Raw genomic sequence first — 10,000 nt, 5'->3', positions numbered from 1 at the left:
TTGTTGAAGGAACCGTATTAAAGCATTACACTGTTAGTCTACACCTGTTGTTGAAGGAACCGTATTAAAGCATTACACTGTTAGTCTACACCTGTTGTTGAAGGAACCGTATTAAAGCATTATACTGTTAGTCTACACCTGTTGTTGTTGAAGGAACCGTGTTAAAGCATTACACTGTTAGTCTACACCTGTTGTTGAAGGAACCGTATTAAAACATTACACTGTTAGTCTACACCTGTTGTTGTTGAAGGAACCGTATTAAAGCATTACACTGTTAGTCTACACCTGTTGTTGAAGGAACCGTATTAAAACATTACACTGTTAGTCTACACCTGTTGTTGAAGGAACCGTATTAAAGCATTACACTGTTAGTCTACACCTGTTGTTGTTGAAGGAACCGTATTAAAGCATTACACTGTTAGTCTACACCTGTTGTTGAAGGAACCGTGTTAAAGCATTACACTGTTAGTCTACACCTGTTGTTGTTGAAGGAACCGTATTAAAGCATTACACTGTTAGTCTACACCTGTTGTTGAAGGAACCGTATTAAAGCATTACACTGTTAGTCTACACCTGTTGTTGAAGGACCCGTGTTAAAGCATTACACTGTTAGTCTACACCTGTTGTTGAAGGAACCGTGTTAAAACATTACACTGTTAGTCTACACCTGTTGTTGAAGGAACCGTATTAAAGCATTACACTGTTAGTCTACACCTGTTGTTGAAGGACCCGTGTTAAAGCATTACACTGTTAGTCTACACCTGTTGTTGAAGGAACCGTATTAAAGCATTACACTGTTAGTCTACACCTGTTGTTGAAGGACCCGTGTTAAAGCATTACACTGTTAGTCTACACCTGTTGTTGAAGGAACCGTATTAAAGCATTACACTGTTAGTCTACACCTGTTGTTGTTGAAGGAACCGTATTAAAGCATTACACTGTTAGTCTACACCTGTTGTTGTTGAAGGAACCGTATTAAAGCATTACACTGTTAGTCTACACCTGTTGTTGAAGGAACCGTATTAAAGCATTACACTGTTAGTCTACACATACACACACACACATACATACACATAAACACACATACACACACACACATACATACACATAAACACACACACATGCACACAGACACACACAGACACACACATACACACACATACACACACACACAGACACACACATACACACTGACACACACAGACACACACAGACACACACAGACACACACAGACACACACAGACACCCTCTCTCCACAATGAAACGTGAATGAGCAGCCAGGGTGTCCCAGCCTGGTTCCTCTCACAACGCCCCGAGCCCCATGGCAGAGACTGTGTTTCCTCTGCCTCTGTAGCTACAACATCCCTCCAGCCCAGAACACAGACCGTTGTTCTACCGAGTTACACAACCAGGAAATAGTGAATATCAGGCGGAAGAAGAAGAAGGACAAAGTGGCACCCTATTCCATATTTAGTGCACTACTTTTGACCAGGGCCCATAGGGTAGTGCACTACTTTAGACCAGGGCCCATAGGGGTAGTGCACTACTTTAGACCAGGGCCCATAGGGTAGTGCACTACTGTTGACCAGGGCCCACAGGGTTAAGGTTAGTAGTAGTGGACTACATAGGGAATAGGTTAGTATTTGGGAGGCACAAACAGATGTGTGTTACCAAAGACCTGTCAGCGTCAGGGGAATGGAACGCTGTACACTTTTAATCAAGACAAGCTTGTATTTTTTAAATTTTATATATCAGGTATTTATTATTGAGTATATATATACACTGCTCAAAAAAATAAAGGGAACACTTAAACAACACAATGTAACTCCAAGTCAATCACACTTCTGTGAAATCAAACTGTCCACTTAGGAAGCAACACTGATTGACAATAAATTTCACATGCTGTTGTGCAAATGGAATAGACAACAGGTGGAAATTATAGGCAATTAGCAAGACACCCCCAATAAAGGAGTGATTCTGCAGGTGGTGACCACAGACCACTTCTCAGTTCCTATGCTTCCTGGCTGATGTTTTGGTCACTTTTGAATGCTGGCGGTGCTCTCACTCTAGTGGTAGCATGAGACGGAGTCTACAACCCACACAAGTGGCTCAGGTAGTGCAGCTCATCCAGGATGGCACATCAATGCGAGCTGTGGCAAGAAGGTTTGCTGTGTCTGTCAGCGTAGTGTCCAGAGCATGGAGGCGCTACCAGGAGACAGGCCAGTACATCAGGAGACGTGGAGGAGGCCGTAGGAGGACAACAACCCAGCAGCAGGACCGCTACCTCCGCCTTTGTGCAAGGAGGAGCACTGCCAGAGCCCTGCAAAATGACCTCCAGCAGGCCACAAATGTGCACTAGAGTGAGAGCACCGCCAGCATTCAAAAGTGACCAAAACATCAGCCAGGAAGCATAGGAACTGAGAAGTGGTCTGTGGTCACCACCTGCAGAATCACTCCTTTATTGGGGGTGTCTTGCTAATTGCCTATAATTTCCACCTTTTGTCTATTCCATTTGCACAACAGCATGTGAAATTTATTGTCAATCAGTGTTGCTTCCTAAGTGGACAGTTTGATTTCACAGAAGTGTGATTGACTTGGAGTTACATTGTGTTGTTTAAGTGTTCCCTTTATTTTTTTGAGCAGTGTATATATATCAGCTGTAAATCATTCAGAGTCGTGTTACAGATCTCTTTCTTGGCCGTCAGTTGGGTCTCTGTAGAACAGTACCTGAAGAGTATAGGAAGTTCTTTTTAAATCAGGTTCATTTTCTCTTCCTCTTGCTACTGATTCCCCGAGTCACATTAAACCTCAACTTTTCTTTTCACCACCGGGTTGTGTTCTATAATTCAATCATAAAGTCCTTCAAGGTTTTGACTTTTATTTTGAAAGGGATTTTTATTAATTTTTTTCCGCTTCAGTATAATTAGTCAGATACTGAAGGATTGACAGGAAGTTAATTACTCAAATGAATAACGTAATCTCCTTCTAAGTCACTGTGTTTGTGGTACTGTCAGTCAGTGATACTGGTGTAATCTGGCTGTCTGAATGGAACCCTAATAGTGCACTAGAGAATAGGGTGCCATTTCCGACGCAGTCCCTTAATTATGACTTTAGTGTTGAGTGCTGCTCACACACACACACACACACACACACACACAGACACACACACAGACACACACACACACACACACACGCACGCACGCACGCACGCACGCACGCACGCACGCACGCACGCACGCACACACACACACACACACACACGTTGCAGTGTTCAGCTCTGTTATGGTGTCCGGCTGCTCCAGCCTGAGAGACAGTATAATTCAGACTGATGCTGTATCATGAAACCAGGAAGCTACCTGAGAGACAGTATAATTCAGACTGATGCTGTATCATGAAACCAGGAAGCTAATCGCCATGGGAATATAGTGTCATGTAATTACCAGACAGGTTATAAATAGATTTAATTTCATGCTTTGCAGAAAATGAAAATGGAAATGGCGTTGGGGGGGGGTGGTGTTTACTGAGCTTGATACAGTTAGGCTTCCACTCTGCCAGTGACAGGAGGACAAATCACACGGGCTGTCAATTCAGACACCCTTCAAAACTTTACTCTGTCTGTCAGCATCATCATCATCATCATCATCTTCCACATTGTCACGGATCCCCCCCCACCCCCCCCGGTACTGCTGCTCATTCTGTTCACCAGGTCCGGAGGTCGACGTCACCGGCCTCCTAGGCTGCACAGAACTGTGTAATTACGTACACCTGGTTCCAATTCCTCACTGATTGTGTTTGTGTAAAATGTGCCCTTTGTTTCCTCATTGGGCTCCGGGTTATTGTTCCCATGTCCGGTAGTCATGTGATGCGTTGTCTCATCCTGGGCTGTGGGTTATTGTTCCCATGTCCGGTAGTCGTGTGATGTGTTGTCTCAGCCTGGGCTGTGGGTTATTGTTCCCATGTCCGGTAGTCATGTGATGTGTTGTCTCAGCCTGGGCTGTGGGTTATTGTTCCCATGTCCGGTAGTCATGTGATGTGTTGTCTCAGCCTGGGCTGTGGGTTATTGTTCCCATGTCCGGTAGTCGTGTGATGTGTTGTCTCAGCCTGGGCTGTGGGTTATTGTTCCCATGTCCGGTAGTCATGTGATGTGTTGTCTCAGCCTGTGCTGTGGGTTATTGTTCCCATGTCCGGTAGTCATGTGATGTGTTGTCTCAGCCTGGGCTGTGGGTTATTGTTCCCATGTCCGGTAGTCATGTGATGTGTTGTCTCAGCCTGGGCTGTGGGTTATTGTTCCCATGTCCGGTAGTCGTGTGATGTGTTGTCTCAGCCTGGGCTGTGGGTTATTGTTCCCATGTCCGGTAGTCATGTGATGCGTTGTCTCAGCCTGGGCTGTGGGTTATTGTTCCCATGTCCGGTAGTCATGTGATGCGTTGTCTCAGCCTGGGCTGTGGGTTATTGTTCCCATGTCCGGTAGTCATGTGATGTGTTGTCTCAGCCTGTGCTGTGGGTTATTGTTCCCATGTCCGGTAGTCATGTGATGTGTTGTCTCAGCCTGTGCTGTGGGTTATTGTTCCCCTGTCCGGTAGTCGTGTGATGCGTTGTCTCAGCCTGGGCTGTGGGTTATTGTTCCCATGTCCGGTAGTCATGTGATGCGTTGTCTCAGCCTGGGCTGTGGGTTATTGTTCCCATGTCCGGTAGTCATGTGATGCGTTGTCTCAGCCTGGGCTGTGGGTTATTGTTCCCATGTCCGGTAGTCATGTGATGCGTTGTCTCAGCCTGGGCTGTGGGTTATTGTTCCCATGTCCGGTAGTCGTGTGATGTGTTGTCTCAGCCTGGGCTGTGGGTTATTGTTCCCATGTCCGGTAGTCGTGTGATGTGTTGTCTCAGCCTGGGCTGTGGGTTATTGTTCCCATGTCCGGTAGTCATGTGATGTGTTGTCTCAGCCTGGGCTGTGGGTTATTGTTCCCATGTCCGGTAGTCATGTGATGTGTTGTCTCAGCCTGGGCTGTGGGTTATTGTTCCCATGTCCGGTAGTCATGTGATGCGTTGTCTCAGCCTGTGCTGCGTGTTTTGTACATTGTGTATTACAGGTCTCGTCCCGTGTCGTTCTACGAGGTTTACCCTCGCTCTTTTGTTTGGGTACATCCCAGTGTTTTGTATACGTGTTTGTTTTGGGTGTATTAAAAACCCAGATGATGTATTCATGTGCCTGTCTCCAAATCCTTTATACCAGCGTGACACACATCATCATCAACTTCAACATCATCAGTACAACTTCATCTGATGTGACTCACAGTCTAAATTAGCTGTGAGAACTTGTCACCTTCTCTTCCAAGCACGCACGCCATAACAGGGACAGAGACAAATGCTAGAATAATCCCACCTTTACCACCTACACATTTTCCACAAAACAGACACATATTGATGTGCAGAACATACACTAACAGAACAGAAAACAGTCTACAAGACCAAACATTGGCGCACAGAGAGAGAGAGAGAGCTGACCACTGTGACTAAACCACACTATAGGAAAGCTTTGACTATGTACGGACTCAGTGAGCATAGCCTTGCTATTGAGAAAGTTCTCAAGAGAAGACAGGCTATGTGCACAGTGCCCACAAAATGAAGTTGAAACTGAGCTGCACTTCCTAACATCCTGCCAGATGTATGACCATATTAGAGACACATATTTGACTCACAATGTATTCGAAAACAAATCCAATTTTGATAAACTCCCATATCTACCCGGTGCGAAATACCAGTGTGCCATCACAGCAGCAAGATTTGTGACCTGTTGCCACAAAAAAAAAGGGTAACCAGTGAAGAACAAACACCATTGTAAATACAACCCATATTTATGTTAATTTATTCTCCCTTTTGTACTTTAACCATTTCCAGATAATATGACATTTGAAATGTCTTTATTCTTTTGCAACTTTTGTGAGTGAAATGTTTATTGTTCATTTTTATTGTTTATTTCATTTTTGTTTATTATCTATTTAACTTGCTACGGCAATGTTAACATATGTTTCCCATGCCAATAAAGCCCTTAAATTGATTTGAATTGAGAGAGAGCGAAAGAGAGCGAGAGAAAGAGGGACATGAGCACAAAGAGCATGAGTTATTGGTCTGGAGAAAATGCGGGAGGAGATGATGAGTTAGGAGAGGAGTGAGGAAGAAGAGGAGGAGGAGGAGAGGAGCTGAGACCTGGAGGAGACACAGTGGTCAGATGAGAGGTTCTGTTAGGAGTGGAGACCTGGAGAAGACACAGTGGTCAGATGAGAGGTTCTGTTAGGAGTGGAGACCTGGAGAAGACACAGTGGTCAGATGAGAGGCTCTGTTAGGAGTGGAGACCTGGAGACACAGTGGTCAGATGAGAGGTTCTGTTAGGAGTGGAGACCTGGAGACACAGTGGTCAGATGAGAGGTTCTGTTAGGAGTGGAGACCTGGAGGAGACACAGTGGTCAGATGAGAGGCTCTGTTAGGAGTGGAGACCTGGAGACACAGTGGTCAGATGAGAGGTCCTGTTAGGAGTGGAGACCTGGAGGAGACACAGTGGTCAGATGAGAGGTCCTGTTAGGAGTGGAGACCTGGAGGAGACACAGTGGTCAGATGAGAGGTTCTGTTAGGAGATGAGACCTGGAGACACAGTGGTCAGATGAGGGGTTCTGTTAGGAGTGGAGACCTGGAGACACAGTGGTCAGATGAGGGGTTCTGTTAGGAGTGGAGACCTGGAGACACAGTGGTCAGATGAGAGGTTCTGTTAGGAGTGGAGACCTGGAGACACAGTGGTCAGATGAGGGGTTCTGTTAGGAGTGGAGACCTGGAGACACAGTGGTCAGATGAGAGGTCCTGTTAGGAGTGGAGATCTGGAGACACAGTGGTCAGATGAGAGGTTCTGTTAGGAGTGGAGACCTGGAGACACAGTGGTCAGATGAGAGGTTCTATTAGGAGTGGAGATCTGGAGACACAGTGGTCAGATGAGAGGTTCTGTTAGGAGTGGAGACCTGGAGACACGGTGGTCAGATGAGAGGTTCTGTTAGGAGTGGAGACCTGGAGACACAGTGGTCAGATGAGAGGTTCTGTTAGGAGTGGAGACCTGGAGACACAGTGGTCAGATGAGAGGTTCTGTTAGGAGTGGAGACCTGGAGACACAGTGGTCAGATGAGAGGTTCTGTTAGGAGTGGAGACCTGGAGACACAGTGGTCAGATGAGAGGTTCTGTTAGGAGTGGAGACCTGGAGACACAGTGGTCAGATGAGGGGTTCTGTTAGGAGTGGAGACCTGGAGGAGACACAGTGGTCAGATGAGAGGTTCTGTTAGGAGTGGAGACCTGGAGGAGACACAGTGGTCAGATGAGAGGTTCTGTTAGGAGTGGAGACCTGGAGACACAGTGGTCAGATGAGAGGTTCTGTTAGGAGTGGAGACCTGGAGACACAGTGGTCAGATGAGAGGTTCTGTTAGGAGTGGAGACCTGGAGACACGGTGGTCAGATGAGAGGTCCTGTTAGGAGTGGAGACCTGGAGACACAGTGGTCAGATAAGAGGTCCTGTTAGGAGTGGAGACCTGGAGGAGACACAGTGGTCAGATGAGAGGTTCTGTTAGGAGATGAGACCTGGAGACACAGTGGTCAGATGAGAGGTCCTGTTAGGAGTGGAGACCTGGAGACACAGTGGTCAGATGAGAGGTTCTGTTAGGAGTGGAGACCTGGAGACACAGTGGTCAGATGAGAGGTCCTGTTAGGAGTGGAGACCTGGAGACACAGTGGTCAGATAAGAGGTCCTGTTAGGAGTGGAGACCTGGAGGAGACACAGTGGTCAGATGAGAGGTTCTGTTAGGAGATGAGACCTGGAGACACAGTGGTCAGATGAGAGGTCCTGTTAGGAGTGGAGACCTGGAGACACAGTGGTCAGATGAGAGGTTCTGTTAGGAGTGGAGACCTGGAGACACAGTGGTCAGATGAGAGGTCCTGTTAGGAGTGGAGACCTGGAGACACAGTGGTCAGATGAGAGGTCCTGTTAGGAGTGGAGACCTGGAGACACAGTGGTCAGATGAGAGGTCCTGTTAGGAGTGGAGACCTGGAGGAGACACAGTGGTCAGATGAGAGGTCCTGTTAGGAGTGGAGACCTGGAGACACAGTGGTCAGATGAGAGGTCCTGTTAGGAGTGGAGACCTGGAGACACAGTGGTCAGATGAGAGGTTCTGTTAGGAGTGGAGACCTGGAGACACAGTGGTCAGATGAGAGGTTCTGTTAGGAGTGGAGATCTGGAGGAGACACAGTGGTCAGATGAGAGGTTCTGTTAGGAGTGGAGACCTGGAGACACAGTGGTCAGATGAGAGGTCCTGTTAGGAGTGGAGACCTGGAGACACAGTGGTCAGATGAGAGGTTCTGTTAGGAGTGGAGACCGGGAGACACAGTGGTCAGATGAGAGGTTCTGTTAGGAGTGGAGACCTGGAGGAGACACAGTGGTCAGATGAGAGGTTCTGTTAGGAGTGGAGACCTGGAGGAGACACAGTGGTCAGATGAGAGGTTCTGTTAGGAGTGGAGACCTGGAGACACAGTGGTCAGATGAGAGGTTCTGTTAGGAGTGGAGACCGGGAGACACAGTGGTCAGATGAGAGGTTCTGTTAGGAGTGGAGACCTGGAGACACGGTGGTCAGATGAGAGGTTCTGTTAGGAGTGGAGACCTGGAGACACAGTGGTCAGATGAGAGGTTCTGTTAGGAGATGAGACCTGGAGACACAGTGGTCAGATGAGAGGTCCTGTTAGGAGTGGAGACCTGGAGACACAGTGGTCAGATAAGAGGTCCTGTTAGGAGTGGAGACCTGGAGGAGACACAGTGGTCAGATGAGAGGTTCTGTTAGGAGATGAGACCTGGAGACACAGTGGTCAGATGAGAGGTCCTGTTAGGAGTGGAGACCTGGAGACACAGTGGTCAGATGAGAGGTTCTGTTAGGAGTGGAGACCTGGAGACACAGTGGTCAGATGAGAGGTCCTGTTAGGAGTGGAGACCTGGAGACACAGTGGTCAGATGAGAGGTCCTGTTAGGAGTGGAGACCTGGAGACACAGTGGTCAGATGAGAGGTCCTGTTAGGAGTGGAGACCTGGAGGAGACACAGTGGTCAGATGAGAGGTCCTGTTAGGAGTGGAGACCTGGAGACACAGTGGTCAGATGAGAGGTCCTGTTAGGAGTGGAGACCTGGAGACACAGTGGTCAGATGAGAGGTTCTGTTAGGAGTGGAGACCTGGAGACACAGTGGTCAGATGAGAGGTTCTGTTAGGAGTGGAGATCTGGAGGAGACACAGTGGTCAGATGAGAGGTTCTGTTAGGAGTGGAGACCTGGAGACACAGTGGTCAGATGAGAGGTCCTGTTAGGAGTGGAGACCTGGAGACACAGTGGTCAGATGAGAGGTTCTGTTAGGAGTGGAGACCGGGAGACACAGTGGTCAGATGAGAGGTCCTGTTAGGAGTGGAGACCTGGAGACACAGTGGTCAGATGAGAGGTTCTGTTATTAATCAGCACTAGCTGATTGCTGTTGTTGTCTTATATAATTTATAATTGAGTAGAAACTGAAGAATATATAGAAGTGATGAAAATACATGATATTAAAACATATTGTACTGAGATAATAAAATTAATTCAGTAAAAAAAACGAGAGCGTAATACTTGATAAGTTGCTCATTTGGCAAAGTATATTATATTTAGTATATATAGTATATTATATTTAGTATATTTAGTATATATAGTATATTATATTTAGTATAATAGTATATTATATTTGTATATATAGTATATTATATTTAGTATATATAGTATATTATATTTAGTATATATAGTATATTATATTTAGTATATATAGTATATTATATTTAGTATATATAGTATATTATATTTAGTATATATAGTATATTATATTTGGTATATATAGTATATTATATTTAGTATATATAGTATATTATATTTAGTATATATAGTATATTATATTTAGTATATATAGTAT

This window comes from Salvelinus alpinus, chromosome 11 (genome assembly GCF_045679555.1).
Source record: "Salvelinus alpinus chromosome 11, SLU_Salpinus.1, whole genome shotgun sequence".
In the NCBI taxonomy this organism is placed as follows: domain Eukaryota; kingdom Metazoa; phylum Chordata; class Actinopteri; order Salmoniformes; family Salmonidae; genus Salvelinus; species Salvelinus alpinus.
This window is presented reverse-complemented; position numbering follows the sequence as displayed.